Below are 13,164 nucleotides of genomic sequence, written 5' to 3'. Positions count from 1 at the left end.
CAGCTCTGAGTCAATCACCAAAGCTGAGAACATGGATGATTGGCTCGTACCTGGTCAAAGTTAGCTGCTTCTTCAGAACCTCCTGGATGAAGAGGGGAGGAGGAGGGAATCAGGCATGGTGAATATAGTGGGGCTGGGACAATGGACAGCTCAGCCCGGCTTCGATGGCACCCTCCCTTATGAGGCATCATATCATAGTGGTAGAGAATGTGGGCTACAGAACCAAAGATCTTGGTTCCAATATTGGCTTCACCCTTTAAGGGCTGTATGACCTTGGGCAAGTTAATAAACCTCTTTGGTCTCAGCTTCCTTATCTGAAAAATGAGAGATGACAACACATCCCCCATAAGACTGCTGTGACATAAAATTGATTAAATATGCATATAACACTTTGAACAGTGACTGGTGTTGGACAAGATCTAGAGAAGTCTTTGCTATTATTGAGAGAGAGTTAATGATCTGGAGGGAAAAGTAGGGAAAATGCTCTGTACAGCGAGTGGTGAAAAAAGGGTATGGTTCCTTTGGCCTAAGGCTGTGAGATACAGTGACTGGAAGAGACCCCTTTCATCTTAGTACGGAATGAAGAGCTTCCAGATTCCATTCATTTGCTGGGGGGAGGTGGTTCACAGAGGAGATCTGGGGGCGAGGGCATAGCAGTTGAATGCCATCAATGACAACTCATTGTGAGACCTGGTTTACAAACATTGTTCTAGAACTTTAGGTTTTGATTCATGATTTTGCTGCCAGCCTAAGGAGCAGCAACTGCTTCAATTTGTGACACAACACACTGATTTCTAAACCATTTATAACTCTCTTGTACAGTTAACACAAGCATCCCACAAGGGATTTGCAATGAGAGGGGAAACTGGGGACTGCAATTGAACTTTCTCTATAATGAAGTCCTTTTGAATAGTGCTTCCTTCATAAATCCCAGGTCTCAAACATGGTCATTAAGAGAAGCCTGAAAGACAAAAGAGGCTTGTGTTCCAGGCCTTCTTTTCAAGCCCTAAACATTGAATTCTCTGTGCCTGTTTCTTGGCCTGGCACGTGATTTCCCCTCTGTGACAATCCCAGATACTGGCAGCAAATGGCATGTGAAGCGGGGCACATTTTTATTCTACGCAGATAGGGTTATATAAATCTTCTTGTTTTATAGTAATTTCTTTTGCCTTTTATTTCTTTTCTGTGCCTTTAGGAGTCTGCTTGGATTCTTAATGGGCCATACCCCAGGTTGGCTTTCTTTTCTGTTTTAAGCAAAACATATAGAATCCAATGACTTTCATCCAGGCATTCACACATGTGGCAGTTGCCTTGCCAGGTGCTGATATAATCAGAAAGCTTTTTTGTATCCTTTTAAGCTAATTTTTTTATCCAAAAAATTATTTTTCTTCCTTCCTTCCTTCCTTCCTTCCTTCTTTCTTTCTTTTAAGGCATTGGTTTTGCTAAAAGGCATAGTTCCTATATGATTTTCCCCTGTCCTGGTGGGTTAATCCAATGAGACAGACTGTATCAGGCTATATTTCCTTGTTTTCCAAGGTACTTCTTTTTGGGGTGGGGGAGGTAATTAGGTTTATTTCTTCTTTTTTTTGGAGTTGTTAAATCTTTTTTTTTTTTAATTGAGGTATAGTCAGTTTACAATGCTGTGTCAATTTCTGGTGTACAGCACAATTCTTCAGTCATACATATATTAATTTTCATATTCTTTTTCACTGTAAACTACAAGATATTGAATATATTTCTCTGTGATAGACAGTATAAACTTGTTTATCTATTTTATATATACCAGTCAGTATCTGCAAATCTCAAACTCCCAGTTTATCCCTTCCCACCCCCCCTCTCCTCCTTATTTTTTTTTAAAATAGAGTTTCCTGGGATTGAACCCAGGTCCTTATGCATGCTAAGCACTGCACTCTACCACTGAGCTATATAACCTCCCCCTGCTTCTGAGGGCACCCTCTTCCCTCCTTCATTTGCTTATGCCTTCTATTTTTCTAAAGTGAGGCCAACATCATGGCTCTTCAGGGAAACTTCCTGGACCCCTCTGATTTAGACATTCCTCCTCCAGCTCCCCCTGAGTCCACCATTCTTGGAGAAAGCACTGCAGTTGGACTGTGAACACTGCTTTACTTGTCTGTCTCCCTCACTAAGGTAGAAGCCAGGCAGGGACCCTGTCTGATTGGACCTACTGTCCCTGGGGTCTAACAGATAAGTATCAAATGAATGAATGATCACATGTTTGCTAAGTACCTACCATGTGTCAGTCACTGCGTTAGGCTCTGGGGACACCAAAGTCTTGTCTCTTTGAAGATTATAATCTAGAGGAAAGATACACACCGGGTTAATAATCACTTATGTCACTACATAATCTTGGACTGTTCAATGCTTTGAAAGAAAAGCACAGGATGTTAGGAGACTGTGGGGTAGGAGTCCTTGAATAAGCAGGACTTTTACCTCGGTAGGAATGGAGAGGGAGAGCTGGCAGTGCTATCAGGAGGGAGCCCCTGGGTTCACTGGGTGAGTCAATAGATAAGTGAGTGAGCAGAAGAGGAAAGTGTCAGTGCAGCTGCCTGGTCACCGTGGGCATCTGCTGACTCGGCTTATCACTGTGTCTCTTCTTCAGGTGATAATAACTTGATTTTTTTTTTTTTCATCCTTGGGAATTCAAACCTTCCTTGTTCTCTTCCTGACCTATGCTTCTTTCTAGCAATGGGCATTTGACCTAATCAAATTAGGTATGTCATCTCCCAGAACTCCTCCCATGTGATTAGTCTAGGGATCCTGAAAGAACTATGAAGAAAAACATTTCTTTCTTTCAGCACTTGGGCGTTTGTGCTCAAGAGAGAAGGAAGAGGTGGATGGAGGCAGATAGATTACTGACAATTTTCTTTCAGCAGCTGGATCCAGACATGCCTGAAACACATGTGGATATAGTTGTGTCTAAATTCCCCTATACATGGCTCTTAAGGCTACTGACTAAACAATTCTTCCATCTTTTTACTTGGCTTAAGCTCATTTTTCACAGGGCTTCAGTTACTTGTAACTTAAAGTGTCTCTATTAATACAATGATTTTAACTAATGTCACTCATTTGCTAAATCCAAGGGGGTTGGGGGAGGCCAGCTAAAGCAATTGTGGAGGTCCTTTAGCCAGGGGGAGGGGCAGCCCAAACACACCAGTATTTCCTGCACCAGGAGGGGTTCCCCCTAAGCGTCTATATTCTACAGCCTCTTCCCCAGAGACCTAGACCCTTGGGTCTGCATCGGTGTTTGAGTGTCTAGCAACAGATGTACTGAGAGAGAGCCTGTAGAAGCAGATAATAATAGGAACCTTCCCAGGCCCTGGCAGGGCAGGGAGGCCCAGGTACCCAAGGTGCTGGAAAACCACAAGCTTCTTCTACATTGAAGGAATGTGCAACAACCCTGATTTAGGAGTGGAGAGCTGGCAGGCAAACTAGCTTTTGCTGGACTGTGAATAATGAATCTGCAGGGTCAGGCAAGCGGGAACTGTTGATGGCGTCTACGAGCAGCAGCACTGGTGGGCATGACTGCCATCTAGCGCCAAATGCCACTTTCTGCAAGTTGTTTACTGGCTGTTTCCAACTGGAGGGCCTTTTGAGGGGTAAATGGAGGTAGGAGGTCATTCATTCATTACCTCTGCCTTCCCATCAGGAAGCCTCAAAATCAGACTTTCGACATCATCTCTAATTTAGCTTATTACACATACAGTCCCAGAGCCAAACTGACTGGATGAGATAAAAGGGCAATCATTCCATAATGTTAAACTTGTCTCATTCCAAGTCTCTAGGGCACTATGAATTTTATATGTTAAGAAACAGATAATATTTTTAAAAGCCTATATTTATGATTCAGGGTTCTGGCAGGAAATAGGTAGCATCCTCCCAAGGGGTGACTGGGGAAGAGTTTAATGAATGGGCTACCCACAAAGGAGTGGAAAGGGGTCCAGGGAAAACAATCAAGGATCAGGGAGGGACTCTAGAGTTAGTGATAATAGGAAGCACTTACCACCCATAGACCTAATGAAGCAAGAACAGGGAGAGGACCCAGTGGGACTGTTCCATAGGAGAGAGAGAGAGCCATTTGATGGGTGCTGTGGCCCCAGCTGCTGGTTATTGGTTAGGTGCTTAAAAAGCACACCTGCGGACGATTCCTTTGTAAGTGATTCATTAAGGAAGTGTGCCGTGGCGGATGGGAAGTGGAGGGGGAGAAGCCGGGCAGAGAAGGTGAGATCTCAGGCAGAGTCTGGTGGAGGGTGGCTTTAAGCCTGAGCCCACAGAGGAACTCTGGAGAGTAGGTTATGTCTCAGAAGTTCTGCCTGGAGGCAAGGAAGCTTGGCATTGAGACTCTTGACCCGCCAGTCACTGGACAGGTTTGGGGGAGAAGAGGGAGTTGGAGAGTAAACTGGACCCTGGCCCTTCTGAATGTTCAGTGGGGTTCACCCTCTGGGGCTCTGAGAGCACTACCTGCGCACGGCCAGAAGCACTGGCTGTTAGAAGAGCATACTGAAAATCAGTCCAAAGGGGTCCAAAGGGATCTGGGTGAGTAAGAACATCTGCTTCAAGTGGGGATGGAAGCCAGTGAGAACTGATGGTTCAGCTGACTCCTGAAGGAGGTAGACACTGAGATGGAGTTTAGGGTACAAGAGGTTTATTTAGGGGAGAGGGTAACACGTGTGAAAGATAAAGGGGAGCTGCAGAACACAATCAGATCCGATGTTCTCAGCCTACCCCATGGGAGCTCTGCAGCAAAGACTGCCCACCCAGAGGAGTCACGCATTGGGCAGAAGTCACCAGGCCCTAGTACCCCTCTCCACGTCCAGTTATTGGCTGGTAGTTGATCAGGAAGGACATGGATCCTGAAGGTGGTATAACTGGAGGCTGCCAGCTAAAGGTGCTCCTTGGAGCTGAATGGCAAGTTCTTTTAGAAGGGAGATCCAAATGGAGCATGCCCACAGCTGCCACACTTAATGAAATGTAGCACCTTTGGTTGTCTTAGCCATCTCCCCAACACCAGGAAGAACTTGCCTGAAGAGGGTACAGAAACAGGAGGCAGAGAGAGAAATGTAGCCTAATGGTGCACATAAGTACATTGATCCAGCTGTGCCTGAAGCCCATCATATACTTGGCTTTTTTGGTTACGTGAGTCAATAAATACTCTTGTTGCTTATGCCATTTTGAGTTTGGGTTTTCCATTTCAGCAAAAGAAATATTCTTTTTTATCTTTCTTTTTCTTTTTTTAATTGAAGTATAGTCAGCTTACAATGTTGTAACAATTTCTGGTGCACAGCATGTTTCAGTTATATACACGCATACATACATTCCTTTTCATAATCTTTTCTATTATAGGCTATTACAAGATATTGAATACAGTTCCTTGTACTATACATAAATTTATAAATTTATTGTTTAAAAAGAAATATCCTTAATATAGTCTCTGCACTTAACTGTAAAATGTGACTCAGGGTTTGAGAAGGAAGAAGGACAATAAACATTAAGTGCAGGCACAGAGCAGTTGCCCAATAAATAGTATTAATACTATGGGAGGAGAAAGCAAAGGAAGCAAAGTAAGGCGTGGGTCATGCCTGGAGGCCCCTCTTGTCCAGGGAAGGCCAGTGGGCTGAGTTTAGAGCTCACTGAAGGCTGGTGCCTGTCTTGGACTGTTCAGAGATACACAGCTGTAAAGGAGGGCTGGCCCCCTTGAGTCACTTGGAGCCTGTGGCTTTTCTGCAATGAATGCTCCCTGACCCAGTGTGTTATTAGCCTCGCAGGAGGAAGAAAAAGTTGTCTTTCTGGCCAAAGAGGAGGATTCTCACCCTATTTCTCTTTACATGGACAGTTCTTTGCATTTATTTCTGTTGTTGTTGTTGTTGTTGGTAGACTCTTTATTTGTGGAAATATGTAAAGTTCATAACAAAATAAAAAGAATACACAGGAAATGACCACATTTGCAGCACTGTGATGATGCCAAAGCTTTTGAGGGGGAAAAAAAAAACAAGAATGAGCAAAGACCTCTAATTTATAACTCAGGAATTATTTTTGGTTTTCTGAAAGGAATGGGGAATTTTATATTTTAAGGATCTGCTGAGCTTCCCACTGTTCCTGGTCTCTCCCATCAAAAATGTAAAAGCTTTAAAAGGCTCCTTGGTAGAGACTGTGTTCTGAATGTTAAAACAATGACAAGCATAGAGGTGGAGGCTGCTACAGCTCATTTCTCCCAATCTCTTGAGGAAGCTCATGACCTAGTTACAAGAGAGAACAAAAAGTGGCTTTGAATAGCCATTTTGGTTCATCAAGTACTTAATACCTATTATTACAGAAGCTCCTGCCTGGTATAATTGCATATTGTGAGACTAGAGCACCTCCAGCCATTTCAGCAGCTCACATGAAAGATAGTAAGCAAAGTTAGAAAGGGCATCAAAAGCCAGTGGAAAGCAGACTCCTCTGGCACCTGTCCTGGTTCTTATGTTCCTTCTGTCTTCAAGTCAAGGATAGAACTAGATGACCTTTACTGATCCTCCTCATTTTTCTCAGGGTCTGTGGGACCCCAAAAGCCTATCTCTATGTCATTTCCTTTGTGGAGACCTCCCCAGCATGCCCTGACAGAATTAATTATTACTTTCCTTTGGGTACCTGTGAGCCATCTAGGATGGCTCCCACTGATTCCTGCTTCCTGGGATACATGCCCTCATTTAGTCTGTTCTCACCCTGAATGAGGCCTACCTGTGTAACCAATAGGATACTGCAGAAATGACAGAGGGTAACTTTTGAAGTTAGGCCATCAAAGACATTGTAGATTCCTTCTTGTTCTCTCTTGGGTCACCTGCTCTATGGAGGGCCAGCTGCCATGTCATAATGACACTCAAGCAGTCCAGTGGAGAAGCCCACATCCTAAGGAACTGAGGCTTCCTGCCATCAGTCACCGTGGTGGCTTTAAAAGATGTCCACAAAGTCTTTGACACATCTCTCTTAAGAGGTGGAGCTTAATTCCCTTCTCCTTGAGTATGGACTGGATTTGTTAACTCACTTCTAATAAATAGGTATAATATAGCAGACAGGATGGCTTGTGGCTTCTGAGACTTGGTCGTGAACGAGATCACAACTCTACTCTTGTCTCTCTCTTAGATCACTTGATCTGGAGGGAATCTGCTGATATGTCATGAGGACACGCAAACATCCCTGTGGATAAGCCCATGAAGCGAGGAGCCAGGGCCTCCTGCCAACAGCCATGTGAGTGAGTCACCTTGGAAACATATTCTCCAGCTCTAGTCAAGTCAGATGGCTATAGCCCTGCTGACAGCTTGACTGCCACCTCCTCATGAGAGATTCGGTGTCAGAACCACGTGGTTAAGCTGCTTGCACTTTTATAATCATTTAAGTTTTTAACTGTCTTAAAAGAATACACATGTAGTTTAATATTATTAGGTAAACTAGAGAAGGAAAATTTATTTTTTTTATTTTCTACCCTAATACAGCAAAACAAACTTTACTGTTTCTGTTTTGTTTGTTCATTTGTTTTTGTCAACAGAAGCCAAAATTAACAATCAAGAACCAAGACTGCGGTATATTATTTATGGAGGTATACTGACCAATGAAACAATAAGACTCTGGACCCTGGAAAGAGAGAGGGTCTGAAGGCTGAGTTCAGTCACTGATGGGCAATGATTGAATCAACCATCCCTATCTAATGGAACCTCCCTAAAAACCCCTAAATGATGGAGTTTGGAGAGCTTCCAGGTTTGTGAACACACTGAGGTGCTGGGAGGGTTGTATGCCAAGAGCGAATGCAAGTCTTGTGTCCCCAGCCCCGTGCCTTGACCTATGCATCTCTTCCATTTAGCTGTTACTGAGTTGTAGCCTCTCATAATAAACTGGTAATAGTAAGTAATGTGTTTTCCTGAGTCCTGTAACCTGTTCTAGCAAATTATTGAAACTAAGGAGGGGATCGTGGCAACTCCTGATTTATAGTGGGTTGGTCAGAAGTACAGGTGGCAACCTAGGACTTGCAACAGGTATCTTTAGCTGGGGCAGTCTTGTGGGGCTAAGTCCTTAACCTACAGGTAGTTAGTGTCAGAACTGAATTGAATTGTAGAACACACAGCCAGTGTTTAGGAAGCTGGAGAATTGGTTACTGTGGGGAAAAAGAACCCACGTACTTAGTGTCAGAAGTGGTGTTAGAAAACACTATAGGTGATATGATTATATTTATACAAAATGATCAGAAAAGGTAAATCTATGGAGACTAAAAGTAGATAAGTGGTTACCTTTATTAGTTTATTTGGAGTCCCCAAGAAGAGTGCTGAAGTGCTGCTGTCTGGTGTTACAAAGCACAAGAAGTCTGTGACTGTCTTATGGAGAAAGTATGTGTATTAGATAAGCTCTGTTCAGGCATGAGTTAGAGTGCCATTGGTCATTAGTTCAGTGTTAGTGAATCAACAATATATAGCAAATAAGGTGTCTTTAAATGGAAACAAACATAAAAATAGGTGATGAATTAATCAATCGAGAAAAATGTGATCAGAGGATTGCAGGAACCCGATCTTGTATTTCCCCTAGGAGCAATGATTCAGTATTCACTAATTCAGTGTTTAAGGTGACATTATGGAATTTAACTACTACAAATAATGAGAATTAACTGTATGTCTTTGTATAGTTCCGTTTCACAGTCATTATGGCCTGGCCCTGTGTTACCAACAGAACACAGTGAAAGTAATTCCTCATGATTTTCTGAGCATGTGAAAGCTTTGTATGCCCCACCTGAACAAAGATAATACCAGCTGTGAATGGATAAACAAAATGTGGCATATCCATATATTCTTATATGACTTTTAGACTAAAGTTATATAAGACTTTAGGCTGTGGGGGGAGGGTATAGCTCAGTGGTAGAAAGTGTGCTTAGCATGAACAAGGTCCTGGGTTCAATTCCCAGTCCCTTCATTAAAAGAATAAATCATAAAAAAAAAAAAACTTTAGGCTAAAATTTTAGCCATTTTAGACTTTAAGCTAAAATTGATCAGAAGAGACAAAAAGGTTATTATATAATGATAAAGGAGTCAATCAATCAAGAAGACATAGAAATTATAAATTTTATGCACCCAATATCAGAGGATCTAAATACTAATAGAACTAACAGAACTAAAAGGAGAAATACACATCAGTATAATAATAGTTGGGAATTTTAACACCCTACTCTCAACAATGGATAGATCAACCAGATAGAGAATCAATAAAGAGACAGTAGATTTGAATTGCTGTTTCAAACAGCACTATAGACCAAATGGACCTAACAGACAACCTAACCAATCCATCCAACAATAACAGCAACAGAAAACACATTCTTCTCAAGTACACGTGGAGCATTTTCTACGATAAATCATACATTAGGCCACAAAACAAGTCTTAGCAAATTTAAGAAGACTGAAAACATAACAAATATCTTCACTGATCATAATGGTATGAAAACTAGATACCAGTAATGGGAGGAAAACTGGAAACTCACAAATACATGGAAATTAAAGAGCATACTCTTGAATAACCAATGGATCAAAGAAGAAGTTAACAGAAAAATTAAAAGTATCTTGAGACAAATGACAATGGAGACACAACATACCAAAACCAATGGGATGCAGCAAAAGCATTTAAAGAAGAAAGCTAATAGATATAAACATATACATCAATAAAATAGACCTCAAATAAAAAACTTAGCTTTACCCCTAAAGAAACAAGGAAAAGAAAAACAAACTAAGCTCAAAGTTAATAGAAGAAAGGAGTAACAAAGATTAGAGCATAAATAAACAAAACAGAGAAAATAAAAACAATAGAAAAGAGCAATGAAAATGAATTGGTTCTTTGAAATGATAAACAAAATTGACAAACCTTTACTTAGACTACCAAGAAAGAGAGAGAACAGAAATCAATGTGAAATCATAAATGAAAGAGGAAACATAGCAACTGATACTACAGAAATACAAGGGATTATAAGAGACTACTAGGAACAACTAAATACCAACAAACTGGACAATGTAGAAGAAATGGATACATTCCTAGAAACATACAACCTACCTAAACTGAATCAGGAACAATAGAAAATCTCAGCAGATCAATAATTATTAAGGATATTGAATCAGTAATTAAAAACATCCCAACAAAGAAAAGCCCAGGACAAGACAGGTTCACTGGTGAATTCCACCAAACATTTAAAGGGGAATTAATGTCAATCCTCAAACTCTTCCAAGAAATAGAAGAGGAGGGAACACTTCCAAACTCATTTTATGAGGCCAAAATTACCCTGATATGAAAGCCAGAGAAGGATACTACAAGAAAAGAAAACTACAGGCAATATTCCTGATGAATACAAATGCAAAATTTCTCACCACACTAACAAACCAAATTCAGCAGCACAATAAAGGATCATATGCCACGATCATGAGGAATTCATCCCTGGGATACAAAGATGGTTCAACATACACAAATCAATAATACATGTAACACATCACATTAAAAGAATGAAAGATAAAAATCATATGATCATTTCAATACATGTAGAAAAAACATTTGACAAAATTCAACATCCATTCATGATAAAAACTCTCACCAAATTAGGGATAGAAGGAAACTTCTTCACCATAATAAAGGCCATATATGACAAGCCTACAGCTAACATTCATACTCAATGGTGAAAAGTTGGAGCTTTTCCTCTAAGATCAGGAATAAGACAAAGGTGCCCACTTGGGCCACCTCTATTGAACACAGTACTGGAAGTGCTAACCAGAACAGTCAGGCAAGAGAAAGAAATAAAAGGCATCAAAAATGGAAAGGAAGAAGCAAAACTGTCTCTATTTACAGATGTATTTTTAATTTTTTACTTTATCTTATTTATTTAGTGGAGGTACTGGGGATTGAACCCAGGGCCTCATACATGTTAGGCATGCACTCTACCACTGAGCTATACCCTCCCGCTACAGATGGTTTTATATGTAGAAAATCCTAAAGACGCCACCAAAAAAGTGTTAGATCTAATCAACAAATTCAGTAAAGTTGCAGGATACAAAACCAGCATGCAAAAATTAGTAGCATATACTAAAAATGAATTATCTGAAAAAGAAATAAAGCAAACAATCCCATTGACAATAGCATCAAAAACAAAATACTTAGGAATAAATTTAACCAAGAGGTGAAACATCTTTACCCTAAAAACTGTAAGACATTAATGAAGGAAGTTGAACAAACAATTGGAAAGATACTCGATCTTCATGGATTGGAAGAATTAATATTGTTAAAACATCCATACTACCCAAAGCCATCTATACATTCAATGGAATCCTTATCAAGAATTCAAGGGTAATTTTACAGAAATAGAAAAAAAAAAGTAAAAATTCATATGGGGCCACAAAATTCCCTGAATAGCCAAAGCAATACTAAGAGAAGACATATGCTGGTAGTATCGTATTTCTTGGTTTCAAACCATATTACAAAGCTATAATAATCATAACAGCATGGAACTGCCATAAAAATAGACACACAGACCAATGGAACAGAATCAAGAGCCCAGAAATGAACTCATGCATACACAGTCAACTAATATTTGACAGAGGAGCCAAAAAAATTCTGTGAAGAAAAGACAGTGTCTTCAATAAATGGTGCCCTGAAATTGGATATTTATTTGCAAAAAATGAAACTAGACCCCTATCTTATACTACTCACAACAATCAACTTGAAATGGATTAAATACTTAAATGAAAGACCTGAAACCATAAAGCTCCTAGATGAAAGCAGGGAAAAGCTTCTTGTCATGGGTCTTGGTAATGATTTTTTTGGCCCTATCACTAAAGCACAAACAACAGAATAAAAAATAAATAAGTGGGACTACATCAAACTAAAAAGCTTCTGCACAGAAATAAAGAAATAATCAGCAAAATGAAAGGGCAACCTAGGAATGGGAGAAAATGTTTGCAAACCACATATCTGATAAGGAATTAATGTCCAAAATATATGAGGACATCATACAACTCTTTAGCAAAATAATAATAGCCAAAGCAATCCAGAGAAAAAAAGAGCAAAGCTGGAGGTATAACCGTTCCAGATTTCAGACTATACTACAAAGCTATAGAAATCAAAACAGCCTGGTACTGACACAAAAACAGACACATAGATCAATAGAACAGAATAGAGACCCCAGAAATGAATTCATGCAACTACAGTCAATTAATCTACGAACAAGTAAAACAATGAAATTAGAACATTCTCTCACACTATATACAAAAATAAACTCAAAATGGTTTAAAGATCTAAAATTGAGACATGACACCATGAAACAGCTAAAAGAGAACATAGGTGAAACATTCTTTGACATACACTTCAGCAATATATTTTTAGATCAGTCTCAAGGCAAAAGAAATAAAAGCAAAAATAAATAGGACCTAAGCACACTTAAAAGTTTTTGCCCAGAAAAGGAAACCATCAACAAGGCAAAAACATAACATATAGAATGAGAGAAAATACTTGCAAATGATGTGACCAACAAGTGGTTACTATCTAAAACATACAAACAGCCCATATAACTCAGTATCAAAAAAAAAAAAAAAAAAAAACCAAACAATCTAATCAAAAACTGGGCAAAAAACCTAAATAGATTTTTTCCGAAGAAAATATATAGATGGCCAACAGGCACTTGAAAAGATGCTCAACATCACTGATAATTAGAGAAATGCAAATCAAAACTACAATGAGGTATCACCTCACACCAGTCAGAAGGGCCATCATCGAAAAGTCTGCAAATAGTGAACCCTGGAGAGGATGTGGAGAAGAGAGAATCCTCCTACATTTTTGATGGGAATACAAATTGGGGCAGCCAGTATGGAGGTTCCTTAAAAAACTAAAAATAGAACTACCATATGATCCAGCAACTCCACTCTTGTATGTACATGTATCTGGAAAAAGTGAAACTTTTAATTCGAAAAGATACATGCACCCCAAAGTTCATACCTGGTATATAGCAGACTCATCAGATATCTATTACAATTCCTCAATATTAAACTTGCTAACGTTTACTGAAGTTTATCAAACGCCAGGATCTGTGCTAAGCGTGTTTCCTTCCACCTGCGCTTTCACTCTCACGTTCTCCCTCTTCCCGGGGAGGGGGCGTGCTCAGCA

General features: G+C 40.0%; 2 long non-coding RNA genes and 1 other non-coding gene across 3 annotated transcripts in view; 1 reads left to right on the top strand and 2 right to left on the bottom strand.

The window, feature by feature from the left end:
• Window positions 1-8,265, top strand: part of LOC106730478 — a 23,259-nt gene extending 14,994 nt beyond the window's left edge. The window contains exons 2-3 of the long non-coding RNA XR_004322384.1: window positions 7,138-7,242; window positions 7,541-8,265. This is a non-coding gene — a long non-coding RNA (uncharacterized LOC106730478). The remainder of the gene's footprint in view (window positions 1-7,137; window positions 7,243-7,540) is intronic.
• The window catches only part of LOC116665734, a 24,529-nt gene extending 11,394 nt beyond the window's left edge, over window positions 1-13,135 (bottom strand). Inside the window, exons 1-2 of the long non-coding RNA XR_004322385.1 lie at window positions 12,997-13,135; window positions 2,252-2,315 (exon numbers count right to left, since the gene is read on the bottom strand). This is a non-coding gene — a long non-coding RNA (uncharacterized LOC116665734). The remainder of the gene's footprint in view (window positions 1-2,251; window positions 2,316-12,996) is intronic.
• TRNAV-AAC lies at window positions 10,896-10,967 on the bottom strand. Its single transcript has one exon. It is a non-coding gene; the product is annotated as a tRNA-Val (tRNA).
• Window positions 13,136-13,164: the final 29 nt, after the last annotated feature.

The sequence above is a fragment of the Camelus ferus genome, chromosome 9, assembly GCF_009834535.1.
Source record: "Camelus ferus isolate YT-003-E chromosome 9, BCGSAC_Cfer_1.0, whole genome shotgun sequence".
Lineage (NCBI taxonomy): Eukaryota > Metazoa > Chordata > Mammalia > Artiodactyla > Camelidae > Camelus > Camelus ferus.
The sequence above is the reverse complement of the archived record's forward strand: the minus strand, read 5'-3'. Positions and strand labels throughout refer to the sequence as shown.